Source organism: Cricetulus griseus, chromosome 7, assembly GCF_003668045.3.
Source record: "Cricetulus griseus strain 17A/GY chromosome 7, alternate assembly CriGri-PICRH-1.0, whole genome shotgun sequence".
Taxonomy (NCBI): Eukaryota; Metazoa; Chordata; class Mammalia; order Rodentia; family Cricetidae; genus Cricetulus; species Cricetulus griseus.
In genome coordinates, this window is record NC_048600.1 from 19,861,016 (window position 1) to 19,885,670 (window position 24,655).

General features: G+C 43.3%; 1 long non-coding RNA gene across 2 annotated transcripts; it reads right to left on the reverse strand.

Annotated features, from left to right (window-relative positions):
• Positions 1-629: 629 nt before the first annotated feature.
• LOC103162357 lies at positions 630-20,545 on the reverse strand. 2 transcript variants are annotated; one of them, XR_004770877.1, is made up of 5 exons: positions 20,354-20,545; positions 19,945-20,091; positions 7,695-7,846; positions 6,403-6,635; positions 630-4,709 (listed from the first exon to the last, which is right to left on the reverse strand). It is a non-coding gene; the product is annotated as an uncharacterized LOC103162357 (long non-coding RNA). The 2 variants fall into 2 exon arrangements; XR_003486976.2 differs by having other exon boundaries at positions 630-4,688; positions 20,354-20,544.
• Positions 20,546-24,655: the final 4,110 nt, after the last annotated feature.

Below are 24,655 nucleotides of genomic sequence, written 5' to 3' on the forward strand. Positions count from 1 at the left end.
CCCAGGGGTATAGAAGGACTATACCTATTTTGTTGAAAATGTTCAGTGGGAAAAACAGATAAAATGGTAAGCCCTTCTGAAAGCTAATAGTAAGTCAGTCTGGGGTTGAATGCCCAGTCTCAGAAAGAGGTTCTCTCCAGCCCCTCCATTGTGAAAATTCTGCAACAAGTCAAAGCCAGGTAGTGGGCAGCCTGCTAAGTAGAGAATCCAAGAGAACTCTAGCAATGTCACAGGACAGAAAGACAAAAATTAGGGCCTCAGTCTTTGAGAGTACCAAGAACTTAAAAATTTCAAGTTTCAAAAGAGGAGAGACCCTGGAACCCTAATACCCAGTGACTTTGCTTGCTAGATACTTGTTTTATGGGAAAGTTGTACAGGAAAGATAATGAAAGCAATCAACCTTCCATCTCCATGGGTGTGGGGGTGGTAAATTAACTTGTGTGGCAATTGCTTTTCTATCATAAACTAGGCAATCAGGCTAAACATATGCAAGTCATACATGTCAGTTCAGCAGGTAACAGTATAGTTTCCAAAGACGACATAAGAAAGGAACTGTATGACCTTTAAGTAAGAAAAGATTTCTTAAATGGGCCACAAAATGGAACAATAAAAGATATTAGACTACATTATAGTTAGGAACTATTTATTGAAAGATGCCATTAATAACTCCCAAGAGCAAGCCATGTCAGGGGAGAACATATTTTCAACAAATGTATCTGAAAGAGGACTCATATCCAAAGTATGCGTGTAATAAAGACCTCATACCATGTAAGAGAAATATAGCCAATTAGGAAAAACTGGTTTTGAAAGCTGAATAGGAATTCCATAAAGGAAGCTTTCCAAATGGCTGGTTAATGTGTAAGAAACTTCTTAGTCATAATAATCATTAGAGTGCAAGCTAAGTCTTCAGTGATAGACTGTTTACATGAAATCAAAATAATTTTTAAAAAGGCATATACTTCTTGCAGGTCACATGTTTGGCAACTCTCTCATTAAGAATTTGGGGGTGACCTTAGTGATTTTATTTGTGACAGGCTAGCTGGCTACAAAGAGTTAAACTACACTTTCCAGAATGTCTTTGTCTGAATAGTTCTGTAAAGAGACTTGGCATAAGAGACAGTTGCTCAGAACTGAGGGCAGCAATGAGTCGAGGTAGCCTGTTTACATGTGTGAGCGATCTATGGTTCAGCTTCTGGTATGACTAACCTATGATGATGATGCTGCACTGGCTTGCTTTGTTATTGGGGCAATGGGTGGACCCATAGCACCTTTATCTCCCAATGTGTCCCCTTCACTGATTTTTCTAAATCTTACATTAGATACCTGGGAACCTCTATGGAAAACTGACACCATATCCCACGTCACCTACATCACCATCTGGATGCAGGAAAAAACAGACAGGGTCCCAGCATGTCATTGTTTCCCCCTATAACCATGCCTTTGTCCTACTGACTGCTAGATCCAACAACAAAACCTTATGAACATGAAATACCAACTCCCAAGATAGCATGAAGGCTGGTTTCTAGAATAACTCCCTGATTCTATACTATTCATTGTTGCTTTGCCTTTCTGATGAAGCCCTAACTGACTGATGGATCTCCTCAATGTTGAAGATAACTTTTTAAGGGAGATTCTAAGTGATGGACATGCATAGGGAGAGACAAGACAGACATTACCCCACGAAGTGCTTCCACTTAGCACACACGTAAATATTTCTGTGTAATGAAGCATCATTTTCTAATAGTGCCAAATGGTTTCCTAGCCTCTCTTCGTTTCAATTTGTGCTTGCAGAGGTATTTAGCAAAACTTTTAGTGAATCCTCCTCTTAGTAGGGCTTACAGAGGAAACTACAAGCACCTTTGGAATGGTTAAAAAAAATAGGCTACATCCTTTTTGGTAGTCACTAATATATTGAAAAATGTGTTACAGTTAAATGACTTCACTTTGCTCTAAGTAAGACTTATTCCATACCTCATTCAAGGTAACTGATCTTGCATCCTTCATCTGGGTTTCAGGAATCCAGAGAGTTTCAAGGGAGCTCACCTCCCTTTCTGTAAGTACTGACTAGCTAATTCAGCTTCATTGGGTACTTTCTCCACAGAGAAAACGATGCACTGTTGACTTAATCTCATGAGATGTCCTTTCTAAGGAGGTATCTAGTAGTTTGACTGATCTGGGTTGCCCATGATGTATGAACCAAAAAGTTTCCTATGTGTCTTGTGGAGGCAATGTCCAAATGGAAGCCTTATAAATCCACACTTGCTCATTCTGGTCTGACTTAAAACAGTTGGGGTTTGTGATCCAATTGGAAAACATAAGTGAAGTCACTGAAGCAGAGAATATGGGTAAATGCATACTTGTGTGTTTCTGCTATATAAGCAGGCCTCTGAGACTGTGAGGAAATCTGGGTCTCCATGTCCTCATCTGTAATGCAAGGGGTTTGGTTAAGGTAGTGTTGATGGTGGCTTCCAAGAGTAACAGCTGCAAATTCCATGAAGCTGCATCCCTGGAGACCTGGCCTCTCACACATTAGCAATTGGTGGCTACAACAAAGGGAGATTTGAAGAACCTCTGAGACCATGTTGGGTCACATGCTGTCCCCATCCAGGCACCCAATTATCACTCTGACCAGCTCCCATAGTCTTCCTGAGCTTCGAAGTTGCTTGATCCTTAAGATCTGCTCAGCATTTCTTTTTATGAAGACCATTTGAGTGTTTCTGTTATACATCTTGGTTGCCATGCAAACTTGGCTCACAGAAGCCTGCAACAAACCCCAAACACCTCCTTACATACTTGCTTTATGACATTTTATTTGAATGCCAATATAACAAGTTTATAGTAAATGGAGGATATGGCAGGAGACTAAAATAACACCATAGGCTTTGAACACTCTAATCTGAGCTTAATAATTTTAAGATTTTTAGACATTTGTAACTCAACCTATGGGCATAATCTAGTAGTAATGGTACTGGGGTAAAGATGTACTGGATCAAATGACACAGTGGTTCCAAAGGAAACTAAATCTTTTTAAAACCCTCAAACATCAGTTTAAACTGCTAACTTTAATTTTATTTTAAATTCATGTTAAAGTAATTGCATCAAGCTGGGATTAGGTACTGTCTCTAACTCTCCTTCTACAAAGTTAACCATTTAAAGTGTCTGAAGTACAGTTCGAGTTAAAAGGAGGTTTGTTTGCTTTCCATAGTGATAGCATTGGGTGCTTCATCTCCAAGTTGGGTGTTATTCCTTCTCTCTCCATCTGCTGGAAGAGCAAGCATCCATCCAAGTGAATTACCAAGGGCAACCTATCAAATGGAACTCAAGCCCCTAGACAAGTGGCTCTCAATCTGTGGGTCATGACCCCTTTGGCAAACTCTTAGCTCCAAAAATATTTACATTACAATTCATAATGGTAGCAAAATTACAGTTACGAAGTAGCAGTGAAGCTAATTTTGTGGCTGGGGGTCACCACAACATGAGGAAATGCACTAAAGACTGCAGCATTAGGAAGGTTGAGGACCACTGCACTAAGCAAAGTACTCTTTTGGGCGGCACTTTGTGCATCAATAATATGTTTGCAAACTTGACCTGACGTGCCCTTGAGATGGTGTCCTTAACTCTTGTAATAGAAGCCCGAGGCAGCAGCAAGAGCATTGCAGAGTCCCTCCCTCTAGACCAGAACTCATGCAGCTACTGACACTCCCTACGCCATCCACATTTAGAAAACATCTCTGTCTCCCTTCAGTGTCCTAAACTATGAAGGTAGAGGTTGATAACATCTCCAGTATGCCAGTGAAGCCTGTTGTCCTAGAAGCTTTTGTTTCACAATACTCAGGAAGAGCAGCTAGTAAGGGAGCCATCGCATGTCTCGGCATGTCTCATATTAGTGTGTCTCTTCCATTATTTCTTCCATTTTTTTCTTTTTTGTCCCTGACAGAGTCCCATCAGAATATGGTCAGGAGGTGCCCAATATGATGACTTTGGTAGGCTCTGCCTATCATGCCATTATATAGGGAAAAAAGATAAAAGAAAAAAGTCTGTAATTTTACTTTCCTTGGCAAAATAATAACCCACTTCTCTATGGATTGTAAAGAGCACTGCACTAGTGGGACTTAGGGATCTCCACAAGAAGAGTAGCCAGTGGATTCATTGGAGTCTGTATGAGAAGATGGTCCAGAAAAAAAAAGGAGGTCAGGGCTAAATTATTAAAGAAGCAACCAAGTTTTAATTGAGGGGAAGTTCCTGACCTTGGCCATTTGAGAACAGCCTCAATTCAGAAGTTCTTGTTAAAGGACCAGGATCACTGTTCTTCATTAATCCTTTCCATTGGCCCTGGTGAATCAGTGTAGACAGGCAAGCTATCAATGAAAAGGAGATTAGAAAACCTATCTACACTTTATTCTTCTAACCTCCAAGTAAGTAATCTACCTGCCTCAGACAGAAATCACTCCTCAGGAATGAACTCTCTATTCCACTCAAAAGAATCCCCCACATGATTTTTCTTTTGTGTTCTTAAAAGTTTAAATTCCCAGATGTGATTTTAGAGCCACTTGGCTTCTCCAATCCCTGTGCTTCATGCGGAACCCAAAGTCTTTGATCTTCTTTTTAAGACAAACATATGGACTTGAATTGTAGCTTTTCCCATGCTGTGGCCTTCACGTTGATCATCCCAAACACCCTTTCTTCTGCTGAATATAAAGTAAAGTCACCTGTTAAGTAATTTCAATTAAAATTGTATTTATTTATATTTGCAATGAAATAAAAATAGCTCAATATCTTTGTTGTACATGGAGCTTTTAAAACAAAAGAAAAATCAAAATATGGATGGTAATGATATTTTTAAACTGGCATATTTCATTTGTCTACACAAGACCTTATTTGGGGCAGAAAAAGACTTTTCCTGAATGAAACTCTAAAAAGAAGATACTGAGAGACATCACTTGATCACAATGATCACTGTCAGTCATGAATTTGTATGTTCCTCTAAGTTTTTCTTGATGATAGGAATTCATTATTTAAGGTTTGCTAAGTGTTTTAGCTATCTTCTGTAGAACAGAGAGATACAAAGGGACCTGTTTTCTCTATAGAGCACAATAAAAATGTTGAGGGCTTGACTATAAATTATTCAGTATTTAATAAGCTAAGATTGTGGTCAGTAATGTGCATGGGAGGTAGATTTCTTGCTTTTGAGAACTTCAAGTCTATTTATGAATATAAGATGCAATGAAGAAACCACACAAACAAGATGTAGAGGGACAGGCTATGGTGGAAGCCAATGAGGCCGAGTGCTTAGCCTGTGGCTTGGGGTAAGGATAGTATCTTAAGTTTTCTTGGTTTGGACCTTTTTGGACTTTGACCTAAATGGCAGCCTTAGTTTTCTGGAACTCCAGCTTGACAACTGCAGGTCTCGGGAGTTGCTGGCCTCCTTAAATTGTATGAGTCACTCCCTTATTATGAGAAGATGTGTTCTGTTTCTCTCAAAAACATGATCTAATTCTAGGGTCTTTGTCTTTCATTAATCAATGCCCAAAGTGTATTTTTAGCACATTGTCCAGAAATTGAGAAATGAAACATGTTGGACACAAGAGCATCTCTGTTTGTAAACAGGCACGGGTGCTGGTATGGACAGAATCTTCCAAGCCTTGTATAATAGTGTCCACAAAATTCTAAGTGATACTGCCCTGGGTCTTTAGCTTTTAAAGGTTAGAGGATGTATTCATTGCCTCACACTGTGAGTCCATGCCTGGCATCAAGCAAGATCTCAGGTTCCACTAAGTGCTGCTTAGACCCTACTTCCCAGCCATCTGGAGGTGGTTTGGAGCTGTTCAAAAAGTTCACTCTGCCTAGTTTTGACAGGCATTCCCCTCACTTCTTCTGCCCTCTGAGGTCACATACTGTCCACACACTAACCCTGGGCCTCTCCTTACATTCTGAACTTCACTTGAAGCATGTCACCCAAAACCTCATGAAGCACAATACTGTGGTTTGAATATTTGTGTCCCCTCCAAATTTCAGGTTGAAACTTAATGCAATGCTATTAAGACACAGGGCTTTTAGGGGCTAATTTTGTCATGAGAACTCCTTTTATAAAACGCCTGGAAAGAACTAGAAAAGCACATTTTTTTTGCTTCCTGTTCTTTCCACTCTTACAAGGACATAGTGTTTGATCCTTGCAAAAGATGTAGCCCTTTCGTCACCTTGCAGAGAAAGCAGTCTTCTCCAAGCACCAAGTTTGCTGGCATCTTCTTTACACTGGCCTTCCCAAATGGAAAGAAAATATGTTTCTACTGTCTATAAAGGTTCACTCTGTGATATTTTGTGATAAGCACAAATGGATGAAGGCAGGGATGATACAGAGGTGGGCAGCTCCAGATCTCCCACTCACACAAACTTCCAACTTACCCGGCTGTGTGTATCTTCATGACCAAACACTTTACAGGAGACAGACATCTACCAAGGTACAATTTGGCCTCCTCAAGACCTCAAGTGTCATGCCTCATTGGATGCCAGTGACTCTGCTTCTGGTTATACAGCCTCCAAGGGAAGGTGCAACTCCCCCCTCCAGCTCTGAATTTACACATCAATCAAAGAATAGAGTCATTTATGGAGAAAGTTGTTTGCAGGAGAGATGAATCCTACAATAGAAACTAGGTTTAGAAGCCTGATTGATAAAGGTCCCTTTATAAAACAAACACAACTCAAAATTACAAACCAAATTAGATATGAATGTGAATATACATTTAGGTTGAGAAAAAACTACAAAATGCACATAGTTTACAAAGATGGCAAATATCACACACATCACAAAACACAGGAAAATACTATCTTTAAATAACTAATTTCCTGATAAACCTCCATAACACATTTCTCCCACACTCCCAGTTGAGCATTCTTTGGTGTGAGAAACTTTTTACACAAAAAAGAGAAAGGTAATTTTGTCTTCATCCTAACATGACTGATTAAACTTTATTTTTCCACAACTCATTGATTTTTTTACACAATTTTATTTTATTCTTGTGCCTGCTATCCTGTAATACTGCAGTTCTTTTTGAGATTGGAAAAACCAGAATAGAAGGTATTACAAGTTGGAGCTGTAAGCTTTGGAGGCATTTTCCATAGAATAGCGTCTAGCTCCATATATACCGTCTCTTCCTCTACCCACATGCTTCCAGGGATGAGGGCTGACAACATACTCACATCCCAGTTACTCTGCTGGTCTTTACTACATGCCAAACTGCCTGATCTGCAAAGCAGATGCAGGACTTTTGTTGAAAGTCTGAGTCTCTCCCCAAGGAAGATGTGACCCAGAAAAGCCAGAGTGGAGAGAGACAATGGGCTTAGCTGACCTGGGGTAGACATCTGATTCCAAATGCTCAGTGTAGAGGACAGCATTGCATCCTGATGGGGCTCTGTCAAAGGCCTTAGCCAGTGAGACAATTGCCTCTTAAGCTTTGGCAGCCTGGTTGCAAATCTCTCCCTAGACTATCCCCAGACATCTTCTTTCTGGATTCTTATTTGTTCCTTATTTGTAGTCTGCATTTCTTAGTTTGATGTCACTTGTCCTAGAAAATCCTTCCTGAATACCCAAGAACAAATTAGGTGCTCCCCCTCTGCCCTCCAGTAGCAGCTTTGGCTGCCATCTTTGTATTTCATGCTACTCTGCCTGGTTGTGTCTATCTACTAGCCTCACTTACCTCCTGGGTTAGAAATGCCAGGAAGGAAAAAGAATGAATGTCCTTTATCAGGGTGTCTCCTGGCCTTGCATCTTACTTTGGGCAGCTCAGGCAGCAATGTCATTCTCTTCCAAACAAGGTGGTTTGGATAACACTTCCCACTGGTTTTGAGGCTGGAAATGTAAGATCAGGGTGTGAGTGCAGGTGGCTTCCAGTGAGGTCTTTCTTTTGGGCAAGTGGACGACCATTGTGTCATTATGTGTTGCATGGCCTTTTCGTGTGTGGGGGTGGTGGTGTTGTTGTCTGTGCATTTGTTTCTATGTACATGTGTATGCCTTTATGTGGGCATGTGTGTCTATATTTTTGTCTGTGCATGTATATGTGTATGCATATGTATGTGTGGCTTTGTGCAGGTGAGTGTGTGTGTGTGTGTGTGTGTGTGTGTGTGTGTGTGTGTGTGTGTCTATGTGCATGTGTGCATGTGTTGAGAGAATGATGGCAAACACCAGATGTCTTGTGTGTTTTATAAGGATATAAATCTCACCCTAAGGCCACACCTGTATCTAAGCCCAATTTTCTCCTGCTGTAGTTTGTCACTAGTAGAATTCATGTTGACTACCTTGTGAAAGGACTAAAGCTGGTCTTGCTAGAGTGATTTAATTACCACCAAAGCTGGTTGTTCTAAGAACACACATGCAGCTTCACTTCTCTTTCTGAAGCATGGATGATCCCTGCAGGGGACTCTCACCAGACTTCAGCACCTACTGTTTGGACATTATATCCACCAGAATCACAAACCAAATATGCTCTTTTCTTTACACATTACCCAGCATCACATATTCTATTACAGCAACACAAAATGGACTGACAGTAAATCTTCCCCTTCAAATGCCTAACATCTGGGGTTTGGGCTTCCACGTGAATTTAGGGATGGCATAATTCAGTCTAAAGTATACAGTATCTGAGATTCATCCTATTTGTTAACTGTACATTGACTGAGAATGAGCAAATATTCCCATTATACCTAGAGTTTAGCCACCCCATGGACATTCCTTTGTATTCAGGCCTCCTTAACAAATAGTTTGCACTCACTACTTATTTAATTCAAACTTGACTTTTATCTTTGGAGCTTATTCTTCCAAAATCTCTTTGTGTTTTTTTATTTCTGGTACCACTGCATTTGGAAGGCAGACAAGGGCAACGGAATAACCTCTAAAAGGCTTTCTTTCTAACTGTGACCCTTTGCTATTATATGCTTTATAGTATTCCCAGTATATTCACATATGTGTCATTTGATCTTTCCCATAAAAGTTGGCCCAAAGCTTAGCAACAGTTATTTTGTACAGTATCATAATAGTGGCAGAGACAGGAGTAAGAGGAGAAGAATGGGAGAGGGAGAATAGAGAAAGGAAAAAAAACTCACCAAGTGGAAATGACTTAACCAATGTCCTAAAAGGAACTGATTAAACTACATGAGCTTTTCAAATCCCAGATGAGAATTTTTCACACTAACCTATCCCTTTAAGATAAGAAAATGGAGTGCTGCAGTAGGCACTTTACAATCTAGTCATTGTTAACTTGACTGGGTTTGGAATCACCTAGGAGACACATCTCTGGGCTTGTCTGTGAGGCTGTTCCCAGAGAGGTTTCACGAAATCACCCGGAGTGTGATTGGCACTACCCCATGGGCTAAGTTCTCAAACTGAAGAAAACGGAAATGAATAAGGCAAGCTGAGTACCAACACTGACCTCTCTGCTTTCCAGTGGGATCATCTGCCTGATGTTTCTGCTACTGTCCAGAGACATATTCTTACCCACACACTTTCCCTACCATGACGGACTGTGCCCTCAAGCTGAGTCACAATAAATGCATCCTCCCTTAAGTTGCTTTCATTTCAGTATTTTGTTAAAGCAGTGAGGAAAGCAACTAATGCAGACATCATTCATTTTCAGGATGTCAAGACAGAGGCTTACAAACTGAAATGGCCTATGAAACTTTTTAGAGGAGGTGGGATTAGTTGACCCTTGAGGTTTTAGACGGGATTTGGATTTAGACAAGACACATTCTGGAGACAACAAGGAGAATTAAATCCTTGATGGATGTTGGAATGCACATTGAGTATACACTGTCTGCATCTATTACCTAATACCTCACCTTTCCATGTAGAGGGACTCACAAGCATGTCAAATTATCAAACTACCCCAAGAAAAGCATGTACTTTCAAGTGAATGGATGTTTAAACTGTGTTCATCTTGCCTTTTTCCCCAAATGACAAGTACCTGGTACCACACATTCTAGTTGTTTTATGCTATGCACATTACTATGTGAAGAGCAGATTGCTTGTTCCATGTCAGGGCCTGCCCACATTCACAAGAGAAGATGAAGGAATACAATCTGCAGGAACAGAATAGCTGAGGCTCCCACTGGAGCTTAGAATTACCTTGATGTCCAGGAGCAATCTCACCCCTTTGGGGAATCCTTCTAAGCCCTGCCTCCCTGGTTTCCCAGTACAAGGTCTAATAAATTGGAATGCTGGATTGAAACTTAGTGCCAGGCCTCATAATGGAATGATTACATGTGTTTTGTGTGTCAGCGACCTGACAGAAAGATTATACAGAACAGTGAAACAATCTTTGGGGTTTTGGCAGGGGAAGGAGGAGATAAATATGTGTCCAGGGGATAAAAAAAAAGGCAGCTCATGGAATGTCACTCAGTCATTCAGCAAAAACATATTAAGTTTAGGTCAACAAACATTTATCAAGGGCCCCCTATGTGACAGGCATTGTCCGCCACACTGTGAGTGCTGAGACATATGAGGCACATCATTTATCCTTGATGCTTATGGGGAAGCTCACTAGAAAGGACGGGCACATAAGGTATGGTTTCAACATAATTTGGCAAGTCAAAAAGATAGGGTTTGTGATGGAGGACAGTGGTGATACTGAAGAAGGACACTTGGCTTAGCCTGGTGTCTCAGAGAAGGCTTAAAAAGGATGATGTAGAGGAACAACTCAGGTAAACAGAGAGAAGTGAAATCTAAGATGGGAAACTCCATGGACAGAGTAAAGAAGGAGAAAATGTCCTGGTTTGAGTGAGCTTGGGAGGGGAAGGGGAAGACCAAGAGGAGGGTGTGCAGCTTGGATTCCTTGAGTGAAAAAGACTATCGATGCATTCTGAGAGGCATTCAAGGAACAAATGTAGACACATCTACAAAAGACACTATCAAATGGTCAAGGGACCAAGTTTAGGATGCCTTCAAAGTGACTGTAATATGCAATCTTCTCATGAAGACACTGAGATCAGTCAGTAAGTGACAAGTGTCAAAATGAGCTGGGGAAATACACAGCATGGGTTGGTGGTGAGAGGAGTGGAAGCCAGCTTGTGACAGGGCCAAGTGAAACCTCAGCAGAGGAGGGGGTGGTATGAAAAACTAGGAAAGAAGCAGAAGTAATAATGCACCAGGCCAAGAGAACTCCTTATCTACAGATCAATGAAAGTATCAACTCTAGTCACTTTCCTATTGCACAGGAACTAAAGCCATGCTATAAAAATATTTTAAAACATTATAAAATGTTCAAAATAAAAACTAGAGTCTTCCCACACTGAGTATTCTATATTGGTGATGTATTTCCCTTAAAGATTCATCTGGGACAGGAGCATGACTACAGTAGGCATGCACTGACTGACTGCAAAATTACAATGAAGGTGTGATAATTGGTGTTCATGTAACCCCAGCACCAAGCCAAAGTCATAGAGTTCTAAAAAATAGCAAGGGGAGAAGAAAGTGTGGCTCTGAGTCAAAGGGAAGCTATGGAAACCTACAAAAAGAAGCCTAGGCACTTGCACATCCATGTTGCCTGTAGCACATTCATAACAACGAAGAGTGGAACCAACATAGGTGTCCAGCAACAGAGAATGAAGAAAGAAAACATGGCTTTTGTACTCTATGGAAAATTTCCCTGCCATAAATAAGAATGAACTCATGCCATTTACAGGAAAGTGGATGCAACTGGAGATAATTACATTAAGTGAATTAAGCCAGTCTCAGTAAGACAAATATTGTATATATTCTCTCATATGTGGTTCTTAGATTTATATACACATATAAGATCATATATTTATACACCATGTATATATAATCATATGATTTTATGTATATGACATGAAAGTAGAAATGAAACTGTCAGGGGGGAACAGAGGAGGGGAAAAGAATAGGGGGAGAATGGGGAAGGTAGAGGAGCATGCGGGGATGTGCTCAGTGTGTTTGGAAAAGTTTTTATGAAACACAGTGCCCATTTACAATGGACATATTCAGTGAAAACTAAATTTATTTTAAGAAGTAAACAATACAATTGCACATCTGTATGAAAATACCATAGTGACATCTACTACCACTACGCTGTTTGCTAATGTAAAAGTTAATTTAAAATATATGAAAAGAAGCCACTTTGTGCAGGAAGTTAAGGTCCTTCTCCCATAGCCCATTGATGGAGTGCAATATACCTAAAGCGACCTTACAATTGATCATCGAAAACAGGACAGTTTTGTCTGGGACAAATGCTAAACTTGACAAGATGCCAGGTAAACAAGGGTGAATGAGGACAAATCACAGCAAACTGGACGTACAGTTCCTGTGACAATCAGGATCCTGCCAAAAAAACAAGCCACACTGGGCATCTAAACAGAGAAATTGATATATGAAATGGCTTGAACAGATGACAGAGCTGTAGCACTGGGTGCCGGGGGGTTGGGGGAAACACCAACGTCAGAGGGAAGAAAGAAGGTACAGGTTGGTGTTATCAGAATTTAAAAGCTCAGTAAGTAGACACTGCAGAAGGAGTTAGGCTAAGTCTTGTGTAGAGAGGGATGCTTTCAGAGCTCAGAGTAAGACATCTACGGTGTAGGGACTCAGCTGTCTAGGGCAAGGCATTGCCGGCTTACTGACAATGACATGTGGGGCAAAGGAAGAAGTGGCAGACCGGAGCTTGCTGGTCAAGGCCTGTTGCTAAAGCGATATAGACAGAAACAGGAGCAAACTGCCTTCTAGTCTCCTCCCTAGGATCCCTACTGCAAGTCTAACAGTTTCCAGGCCTCCAGTCATCAGAGGGTAGAACTGAACAGCCTTGGAATTAAAAAAAAAATCCTATTCTTATGGCATTCGGCTTGGAAACAGTCCTGAATTTAAGGAGGGATTTCCCCCCAAGACTGCTTGGTTAAAGAGGTGAAGAAATTGGCATCAGAAGAAGCAGCTATTCTCTTTACTCCAGAAGCTACAAATGCTGGCTCATCCATCACAACAAAATCATAGAACATGTGTGCTTGCCATTTTCAAGATGGGAATGTGGATGTTTCAAGTGGTTAAGCAATTGTCCAAGACCAAGCAGCAGAAAAAAGACAAGCTCAGGACTGAAAACTGCCCTGTACTGCCTGGAAGCCCAGTGTTTTACACCACTTGTTGGTTTATAGGGAGGAACTTGCTTCATCATATATGGAGGCTCTGAATGGCACTACTGGGGCTGAACTAATCATGGAGGCTCAGGATCAATGACCTATGCTACCCAGTGGCCTCTTGAACTGAACACTTTGGTCCAGGAAGATGTCCATCCTTCATTTCTGCTCAGACAGATTCAACACCTAATGATTTATTCCTGCTGGAAATGGCTTCACTACCTTGGGAAAAAAAAAAAAAAAACAGGTTTAGTCTGAATGAACCCCGACACCTCCTGAAGGAAGCAACATGCTACAGCCACCCACAGCTCTGTTGTGTTATGTGAAGGGTGTGTTTGTGTCTATTTGCTCTTCTGTGACTTTTGGTGTCTTATAAAGTCAACCTTTCTCAATAGGATGACATTCTTGAATAACAGGCCATTCAGCCATTTGGCCAAAAATTGCAAAGGCAGGAGTTACTTTTTGGCTGAATCAAGTCTCTGGGTTTAGCTGAAGATGGAAGAAAATTGTGCTTGTATTTTCTGGAAATACTGACACTGAGATAGGACCTTATTGAGGAATTCATCAAGGCCCAAGGGAGCTGAGAAGATAAATGCTACCAGGCGGCTGCGAGTTGAGCAAAATTCAAAAACAATACAATGTCAACTTAAGATCATAGAAGGCCGTGGCTAGTGTGACAGAATGCAAGGGCAGCGACTTGGTCTCCAGACATATGAGGATGTGGGTAATGGGTGATGGCACTACAAATGCTTTGAGGGAAGCCTGAAGGGAAGAAGTTGGCTCTCTTTGGCCTGCATCCCCAGCTCATCACCAAGGAAGAAGCAAACACAGCCCTGAGTTTGGCAGAGTGCCCACCCCAAAACCCTTGTTCCAGACTTCACAAGGTCTCCCAAGAAGCTTGGGAGGGCCAGGTATGGGTTTCTTCTGCCATGTCAGTGTTCTTGAACAGACAGCTCTGGGGCCCTTTAGAAAGTGACTTGGCTGGAGCCACACTCTTGCCAGCATGGCAGCTGTTACCACTTATACCAGGAACATCTGGCCTGAAGATTGCAATAAAAGTGACACTTGTCTACAGAAGAAAAATGTTGAAGTATACATTTTGGACATGAAGAAATAAGTAATGACATTTAATGTTTTCATAAAGCTGCTACAGTGAACAGCAATCATCCAACCCCCAGGCCTCGGCATAGGAGCATCTGTACATCCCTGCGTGCCTACAGGGTGGTGAGGGGCCCCTCACTGGAAGCTTCCTTGCAAATGTAGGCCTTGTCCTCTACAGAGTAAATAGAGGCCATTGATGAGCCTTACCCCCTTCTGGATCTGAATCACAAAACTGGCGAGTGTGTAGTGAATTCCAAGACTACTCATTCTTAGCTGAGAAAGTTGATTCCTAGTTACATCCTTGTTGCTGGGTAAATCATATTTCAGGCATCAAAATTCTTATCTTTGAAATGGGAATGCTGAAGTTGGTAAGTGTAAGGCTTCTCCAACATTTTATATAAAGTGTGTTTTAATAGCGGGAATTCTACCATTTCAATTGGTTAAAAATGATTCTTTCCAGATACTCCTCTTAAAATGCACAACCTACAGATGTGGTGATGGTTGCCATCCCCAAACCTCTTTATTATAAGGAAGAGAGAGGATCAGTGAGAGCCAGCTGAATACACTAGGCTCTAAGAGAAGGAGATATACCCAGAGAAGGAGAGACAATACCTTCTGGACTCTACCAGCCCACAATGCCCTCAGATGCTTTCCACAGCTGGGTTCCTAGTACTTTGCTTCAACCTAGGCATCTTCTGCATTTCATTGTAAAAAAATGAGGTGGAAGATATGGAATATACTTGCTGTAATTCACCTCCTGTTTGTTGATAGAGCATCAACAGGCAAAGATGTAATAAACACCGAATTTGACAGGTCTAGAGATCCAAGAGACTGCACACTTCCCAACCTCCCAATCCTTGTGATAGCCATGTTTTTAACACTGCTAATTAGCAATGCCTTTTGAACTTAAAAATGGTACTGTGACAAGATTATATGGGAAAGATAGCCTTAACAACACACATGTATCATCAGTGTCTTATATGTGATTATGTCTGTGCACATGCCTCCAACAAATATCTATGAGCCCTTATTTCTCCTTCTGTTTGGAGGTGGGAGAATGAGGCAAGTCCCATTGCTAGTCAGTGACCATCAGGCTCAGGCTCATCTCTGGCTCATACATTCAGAAATGCATATTCAGAAGCCTAGAAGGTGCTGGTCTTTCTCCATGACTCTTTACTTAGGCAGCCTGACTTCAGGGTGCCAGGGATGGGCGAGGCCACTTGGGTGAGAGTAATCAGGTGGACGGCCAAACCACATTGACCTACTGTCAGGCCACAGCAGAAGTGTCATCAGCTTTAGGATTTGTGATTCTATAAGCACCTTCGAGTTGTGGTTTTTCTAAACTTTAGTATTTTGCTTGACTTCTCCCTCTCTATTCTAGAAACAGACATTAAATCAGGGCTAATGTCTGGGGCTGGGGATCAGAATGGTGTGTACTGTAAATATCCATTTGCCTACTTATGGGTGTAGGAGTTTTATTAAAATTCAGGTTCCAGGAAAGTCAGTCTGAAACAGGGCCTATGCTTATGTATGCTCTACTGTTGCCAGGTAATACTGCTGTTACTAACAGATGGCTAAGAATCTAGTGTGCTGCCATTGGGAACTTGGCTTTGGTATAAACCATATCTGGTTTGAGACCTAACTGCAGGCTTCTCCAGCTATGTAACTTCAGGACAAGCTATGTTTTATCTCTATGCTGGACTCTACTCAGATCTAAATTGAGAACAACCACCCTGTTGGACTTCTTTGTTTGCTAAGAGAATTCACCCAGGTCAAGTAGGTCTGCAGCACCTGCCCAACTCCCGAGAGGAGCGGACCCATGCAAGTCTTATGTTTGGTTACTGCTCTCTGGTGCCTCATTCCACTTCTAGAACCCTGCTTAGCAGTCTGGACCCAGCCACCATCACAACCATCCCAGGGCCCCTGGTTCTCACTTCTTTGTCAATAAGAAGTGGTCACAGAAGGATGACCACTGTTGCAGGCAGCACACATGCAAAAAATCTGTTTGCTCCAGTGACCTTGGCTCTTTTGATGATCAAAGTTGCTCATCTGGTGTTAGGGGTTAGACTGACTGGCACTTTCTGTTATGCTGGGGTTCCTGGACAACTCCACCCTGAGGCCATCCTTATAAATGGTCTGTTAGCACTGTGTGTGTGTGTGTGTGTGTGTGTTGTTATCTATGTACATGAAAGGTGACCAAATTAAAAAGTATAGAATAATTTATATTACTTGTAGAATTATAGACGTGGAAGCTGACATTTTACCAAAACAAATTTGAGAAGTACTGCTCAAACAAATGAGAAAACATTTTTTAAGAGCAAACAAATCTGTTGGCTGTTGCCTAATGTCCTGACCCCCACTAACACAAGAACAATCAGCTAGCCTAGGGTTTCCATTTGGCTATTGAGACTGCCTCTGTGTGGAGTGGAGAACTTTCTGCCTAAGAGAAAGTCTAAAGTGTGCAGCATGGATGGACACACTTAGGGTTCCCCATTAAGCTGTCTGAAGATTTCTTCATGCAGCTTCCAGTAATACACAACAAACTGCCCTGTAAAGGGGGAGATACCCCTTAGATTGTTCTAGAGACATCTTGACCCCAACTTCCCTTGAAATTTGGGTACTCTTGATGGTCTACAAGCATGAAGTCTGACTACTGTAGGCAACAATGTTCAAGATTCACTGCTAGTCTCCCAGTTCTCTGAATTTCCAAGGGAGCTACCCCACTCCAAGAAATTACTCTTCCTTTTTGAACTGAGAGAGCTAGGATGAATCATGCACTCAGATAAACCATATGTGTTGGCCACCAGAGAGCCTCCCCTATGAGGTGGTTAGAAACAAACCTGTTTATCCTGCCTCCAAATAACACTCTATTCCTCTAGTAGGTAATGGAGTTTTGGAGGCTAGGACTTCAAAGAGCTTTTGATGAGTGTCATGTTCACCTCTTTCTTTTATAAAGACAAGAGGTATAAAGACTCAAGAGCTTTGTTTTTGAATCTCGGTAAGTTTTTGATCCTCAGAATTTTCTTTAGTAAAACCTGTGTGCCTGCACGGATATGGAGGGCACTTCCTGGGAACACTGCTGCCAAATAGTGGGCAGAGCTATGCTTGGCAGTTGTTTCCAAATGTGTGTTAGCTAAAGACTTCTGTCTGTCTCACTTGTGGTCCTCTAAAAAAGAGGCAGGCTCCAGGGTTCACTGTGGTTCTCCTCAATCAGAAGTGCTGAAGATGGGGCCTGGAGACTTTGTTTTTGACAGACACAGAGCGATATACCATGGTGAGATATTCTCAAGCATCTTCATAAGAACCACCTTAACTCTCAGTTACCATCCCAGCAAGAGCCACCTCACCGCCATACTGCTCTTGAACAGAGCTGATAGGTTTTAGCCTATCACTCCTTATCCTTTGCTCATGCCTTTGGTACCAGGTTACCTAGGACTGGCATATCCTGTGTTAAGTAAGCATCCTGTGTTGCTGACTCCCCAAACTTTGACTCACTTTGCCATCCATGCAGTGGGAGCTCCTTTGTTATTCATATGAGCCAGATGGTCTTTTATAGCTACCCATGGCTATCAGAAAGTTAAAACGAACATTTCCCACCACAATACATGGCTATTTCCCTTTAAATCAATCTCCTAAAATACGTGTTATAAACTGAATATCAATTAAATAAAATTATGAATCCAGGAACTCTGTAATGCATAACTATTATGTTATATAATACATAATATAAAATATAAACAATATTTAGTCTTAAAGTTTTTTCCATTTCCTTGTTGATCTTTCCTATGCAAAGTAGCACTTAAATGCATGAAAAAAGCATAATTTGTCCATTTATATTACAAGTATCACGTGATATATATTATTTTTATAAATTAACATATAATATAAAGATTGTTATATATCTATATAAAGATATATATTATCTTTCTTATATTTTGTATTTGCTCAAAGTGTTTCAGCAATGTTTTAGTGGAAAGCTTCTCTTTAGGAAACTGGATTCATTATTAGCAAATTGATATTCTTGGGATTAGCTGGGGAAACAGGGCTCTGTTTGGAGTGGGTGTTCTGGTACCATTTTATACCATGGAAGAAGGGTGGCTTGCCTTTGTGAATGCTTAATATAAAGAGCTGTGATTTCTAGCTCTGTGTAGATGGTTCACTGAGCTGTGATGTGGCACATATCATAAACATCTCCTCCTCATCTGATTTCACAGACATCAGAAAGGTCACTTTTCTGTCAGAATGGTTCTCAGTTTGTCCTCTCATCCTGGATTAGCCCCTTTATTCTGTGTTCTCAATTCCAATCCAATCTACCCAAAGCTGGTACTCAAGTTCCAGTCTCACTTGGTGGCAGAACACCATGTAGAAAACACAGCACAATGAAGGATGATTTCCAAGATCCAGAAGCCCCCCTGGCATAAGCACTAAGGAGGCAGAGGCACCTGCTGCCCTTCTATTGGATAGGTAATGTTCCTGAAGCAGCAAGACTAAGCCCTCTGTGGCCTTGAGTTGCTGAGGCATGAGCTGTACACATAGCAATTTCCTGAACTATCTATCTGGGGTCCACTCGCTTAGAACCTTTGACTGAAAGTTCAAAATGAGGAAAAAATTGCCAGATTTTTTTCTACTTAGAGGGGGCAAAAGAAGTGGTAGATACCAGGGTACCAGCTGACCTTTGGTACAAGAGAACAAGAAGAATGCAAATGAGCCTTTATCCAACACTTTGTCTATTTTGGGAGGCTTGAAGCAAATTAAATCTACATCTTGGTGTTCTGTCAAATTTCAGCTCTACAATAAAGACCTGTTTTAAGGCCATGGAGAGAGACAACCACTGCTACTATGATGACTAAGACTTTTTTTTTTTCTTTCCTTTTTCTGTATGGGAACTGTCTGGAGAATTGTTTCATGAAGAATCTAAGATCCCGAGCATTGATAACAAGGAAAAGAGAGGGTCCAGTTAAAAAAAAAAAAAAAAAAAAACCACTGGGAAAACTCAACTATGGGAAGGGAAAAGCAAATGGTATAGGACAGAGGAAGGTACAGGGTGCCTCAAGAATTTAGGGAGAAATAGTTCACAAAAACATTCTGCTTTCCATTCCTATGTTTCTTCAGAAAGTCAGAAAGGGATCTGTGAGGGCGATGTGCTCCAGGGAGAGGAGAATCTCATCTCAGGGCACCCAGACAGGAGATACACCCCAGCCCAGCTCTGAGAATCAGTAACCTCATCTCCCTAGCTCAGCTCTGAGAACTAAAAAGCTCGCTCCCTCCTCTCAGATCTTGGTTCATCGTGGTTCCCCACATGAGAAGGCGCTGGTGGCAGGAATTGCTAAGAATTTCAGGTTATTCTTTAAAACATAAAATAAAATCAGAAATGTCTGGTTTGAAGCAAGGAAACAAAAACAAAAACCCTCAGCTCGCTTCTAGAAGAGTAAAAGTCCATGTGATTTTAAAGGAATAATGGCAAATTTCGTAACGGGGGCGGGGAGAGAAAACACTTGAAAACCACTTCTAGGTAAAATAAAAAGGAGATAGCTGGGTTCCTGGCTATTCTAGGAAGGGGTACTGCGAGATGGCGCTTCCTCAACAGCAGGGGGCGCGTTTTCTTCAGGATTGCGTCCAGGGAATGTACTTAAAAACTTCGCAGCCAGACTTGTTCAGAGGCCCCAGCCGGAAATCACTGTGCAGATAACAGCCCTCCAGTGTCTGGAAATGTTTAATTACCTGGAGTGCTCCTTCCTCAAGCGTCCGTTGCAGGTCCTGCACCAGGGCCGCAGGTGTGGTTGGTGATTTTAATCCAGGGTTCCATCACGACCTCACCCAACTCCACTGCAACAACACCAGGTCTATTCTGCTGCACTCACTTCCCACCTTGGAGGAGAGAAAATTTCAAAACCGTCAGAGCACAGCTGGATGTGTGTCAAAAAATGATGCTAACCATTCACATTTGTTTTACAAAAAAACAACACAACAACCACCCCAACCTCGACCGTGCCCCTTCAAACGTATTTTATACGAATCATGATCATTTCATTTTACCGAATGACCAGAGTTCGAGCAACCACATGTGGATGTTCACGTTTCCTACGTATCCTTAAAACAGAAACAAAGAGAAAGGTGGATAGACACCCACGTGTGTGTCTTGTTCTGTCTATTGCCAGTGAGAAGATGCTAGGACAACCACAAGGAACTTGGGACGCGGGAAATGCCTGGGGAAATGGTGTTCACTTTCCCTTTCAGTTTGTTACTTGTCTGTCACTGTCACAACAATAAACATCCGCTGTAGCATCCATTGGTTTCTAGTCTCAGAACCTTAGCTGGCTTGAACATTTTTAGAGGCGGTAAGGTTGCTGTTACCTACCTCCGGAGTTTAACCCCACCTCTTCCGAGCTGGATTTTGACCTGATTGACTATAATGGTTCCAGAGGAACTATCGAGCCATTACAATTCATCATCTAAATGAATACAGAGGGAAATCTAAATCTCCTCGCTATTTGAACGCTCCGTTCATGCGTTTAAGGAGGGGTTAATGAGAAGACCCCCCCCCAAAAAAAATGTCCTAAAAGCAGTTACAAGAACGTTTGCTGTGGAAGAACCACCTCTCAAGTAAATTCCACTTAGCCATAGAATGAGGTCACTTTTGTGTATCTGGGCAGTGTGTAGAAGCAAGTTTCATGATTCAAAAACAAAACAAAACAACAACAAAAGAAACGAAAAACAAAACAAACAAACAAACAAAAAAAGCGGAGACCACCCAAACCAATTTTAACTCCAAGACAGGCTGTATCTTGTTCTTTCCTGATGAGCGGAAAGGGGCTGAGGTTAGTGAGCACAGTGGAGGTCAATACTATGCCAGGTATGCCTCGAAAAAAGGCAGCCAGGACTCGCAGCAGCGGCTGCACTGCTCCACCCCCCCCCCCCCCCCACCCCCGTGTGTGGTCAAAGTTGAGGATTCTCTTGTAGGGCTAGGGCTCGCGCTCTGGCGGGGACCAGGATGCACAGAGCAGCATGCGCGGGGCCCAGAGCTAGAGCTCTTATTTCTGTAGAGGGGACCCTTTCCGGAATGATCATCGCCAGCGGAATATGGGACTTCTCCGGGTGTCCGCCCTGGAGACAGACAGCAGTGGTCAAAAGAGAGAGAGGCAGAGAGGAGTGGTAAACCGCCAAGTCTGCTTGTAGGCTGCAGACCACAGGCTCTATGCGAGCCTAAAGCTACTGTGTCTCTCAGTAGAAGCTCTGAGGGGCGGAGTTCGTGGACCCCATGGATGAGGCATGGGCAGGCTAGGAGTTTCCTCACCTCCACTGGTGACTCTTGGGCTGGTGGGACCAACAGGACTTCTGGGTACGGGCCATCTATGGCATGCCACGAGTGTGAAATGAATGGTCCTGGAGAATTCTAAACGAATCTAACTTCTTCAAAAAGTGTCCCAGACTTCCTAGGTATTCTGGGCCCTGCCTTCCACCCACTCCTTCAAGTCCCGCTTAGTCTGGCCAATTTCTCTTAAATAGATGCGGGGCGGGTGGTGGTGGTGGTGGTGGTGGTGGTGGTGGTGGTGGTGGTGGTGGTAAGGATCCCATCTCTTTCAGCACAGAGCACAGAGAGGTCCACAGCTTCCCGGGGTTTCTTCCCAAAGTCCCACCCAGAAGAAAACAGGCCCCTGGATGGCCTCCAGGACATTGGGGAGTCACACTTTGGGAGTTATTCACCAAGGGACTCACAGTGGGATGCTGCATTTCTCAGCCCATAGGGCATCTTGAATTTCGTTTCCTAGCCTTCTGAGGCTGTGACTGACCCAGGAAGCAGTCACTTAGGAGTCGGGGGATCTATAAAGCCCATTGAAGTGATCTCAGCTCTTCTTAAATGTATACCAGTCAATTTGGAGACTATACCTTTAGTATGGAAGTCCTGTAGAGTCCTGTCCTGCATTGTTAACTAGCTCCCTAAAAAGATCTGAAAGCCAAAGCCCGAGGTCCCAACCTTGCTTCCCCACCCTTATCTGAGTCCTCTCCATTGGAGGCTAGATCAGTTTTTTTAGATAACTCAGTAAAGCAGCATCTAAAACAACCCACTTGCACAATCTTTGCCTTAGAATCAGAGCACTGCCTCACCAATGTACAAAGTTCTTGACCCCCATCCCCATCACATCCCCTCACTCTCCTCCCACTCCCAGTGGTGGAGGTGGCAGGGCTCTTTTAGGGATCTTACTATCTGGAGGTGTCTGGAATTCCTAAGGCATTGACCAAGAACCCCCCACCACCACCCTGCCCCAGGAAGTCAGTAAGAACTGAGTTGTGAGGAATCCTCAGCTGGAGATGGGATGTACAAGCCCCAGGAGGGTCTTTAGTTTTGATGTTGAGTTGCTCTTCTTAAATGTATACCAGTCAATTTGGAGACTATACCTTTAGTATGGAAGTTCTCCAAGCTTTCCTGAGACTGGTACCCAGAAATGTTTTAAGCCAAAGTGGTAGGAAGTCTGTGAAGCTGGGGAAGGGAATGCCTGACTGGATGTTGTTTCTATCTTGTCCCCAGCTCTTGGAAGGGAGTGATCTCAACTCCCTTCTGCTCAAGAGCAGCACTGTGGTCAAGATTTTGTCAGTACTCACAGTTGCTAAGCTTCTAGGCACATAGGCACATGGATGTGGGTCTCTAACTTGGACACCAACCCGTGGGATGCTGTGGGTGAAGCTTTTGAGTGAAGAGTATAGCTCCACCTCTCTTGCTCTTCCTTACTCTAGCCAAACTTAGCCAGAGACTGCCAGGCAGGTTCTTTTATAAAGGCTTGCAAACACCAAGTCAGTTTCAATTACATTAGTGGGGTAGGTAAGGATGGGAAAGGAGTGTGGGTCATCCACCCTGACTATGCCCTAGGTTAGAAATCAAATGCCTGCTACTGCTACCTCAAGAAAATCTCACAGATCAGCTTTGCACGCTAAAACTGGAGAGTGGGACACTCTTCCAAAAGGACTGTATCAATGTGTAGGAGAGGCATCTGGTCCCCAGGAGGTCGTGTGTGTGTGTGTGTGTGTGTGTGTGTGTGTGTGTGTGTGTGTGTGTGTGAGAGAGAGAGAGAGGGGAGAGGAGGGGAGAGGGGGGAGAGGGGGGAGGGAGGGAGAGACTCCGAAGTCCTATCTCTGGGGCAAAGTCAGGAAGTCAGTAAGAAATCCTCAGGTAGTCCCCTGAAGAAGCTAGGTCAGGCATTCCAGGAGGTGGTAGGGAGGGATGGGGGTTGGCTGGGGTCAGCGGTAGGTCAGCCCTAGGGATCGATAGTTAAGACAGTACTGGAGGGTACTTAAGACACAGACAGGGAGGATGTAGTTAGTTGCTCTAGACCAGAGCCTCATGATTCCCTCTACAAACTCAATCCAAACCAGCTCCCAGTTGCAGAGGTCCCAGTGCCTCCTGTGCTCTCTGAACACCCTCCCACCCACCGTAAGACGAGTTAGTGACTGGAGCTTAAGCGTGGAATCTGAGTTCTGAGTTCTGGGGAACTAGCTCCACTCCTCCCCATATGCTCTGCCACGGCTGTTTCTGAGGAACTCCACATCCCAGGGTCTGTGGTCAGCCATAGGCACTCGGATGTTATGGCTCACTGCAGTCAGTAATCTCTGCCCTTCCGCACCAGGAACTAGCTAGCTCTGCCAGAGTCACCGCCCAGGTCCCAAGCACTTTTTGGTGTCAGAGCGCTGCTCCATGCCAGGGGTCTGTCGCCTTTGGGAGGAGTTTCTCAGAAGAGCAGCGACTTTGCCAAGCTACAAACTGCGTGCATGCCTAAGGTGCTGGTGTCGGGACACACCGGGCTCCTCCTGGCTTTCACAGGCACAAACTCAATCCCAAAGCACCGCAGCAGAACTCCGAAATGCTCGGTTCTAGCCCTCTCTTGTCCGGTAGGAGCTGTTTCCTCTACTGCCTGCCCTTGTGTGTCTTGAAAACAAAATACAGAAAGTGTCGAGTGGGACTGTCGGGGAGTGGACACCGGTCGGGAGAAGCAGAGGCCAAGCTAGCACAGCTGCCAAAGTCGGCTGCCCGGGTCAGCAGAACTTTGTTTCTCAGTGCGCAGGCGCAGGCAGAGTTGGGGGGCAGGGGAGGGAAGGGAGGGGAGGAATCGCGATGCAAGGGGGGGTAGGGGGTGGTGGATTAAAATAAGTAGGCGGCTCGGTGCTAAGGGATGAGTGAGACGTAGCTCGGCCTCTCCCCAGCAAGTTCTCACCGGCTCGGGTTCAGACTCAGAAAGGGAGCCAGGAGCGGAGCTCACCAGACCCTGGCAGGCAGGACTCCGGGACTGCGGAGCGCTCCCGCCTCTTGGGCGCTTGGAGTCCCTGCGGCTACAGGCGCAACAGGACTCCAGCTTGCCAGGGGTGCCAGGAGGCTCCAGTGTCTCTGGTTCCTCGAGTCCAGCGCAGCGAGCCTCAGAGACCGGGACCGCGGAGGAACAAG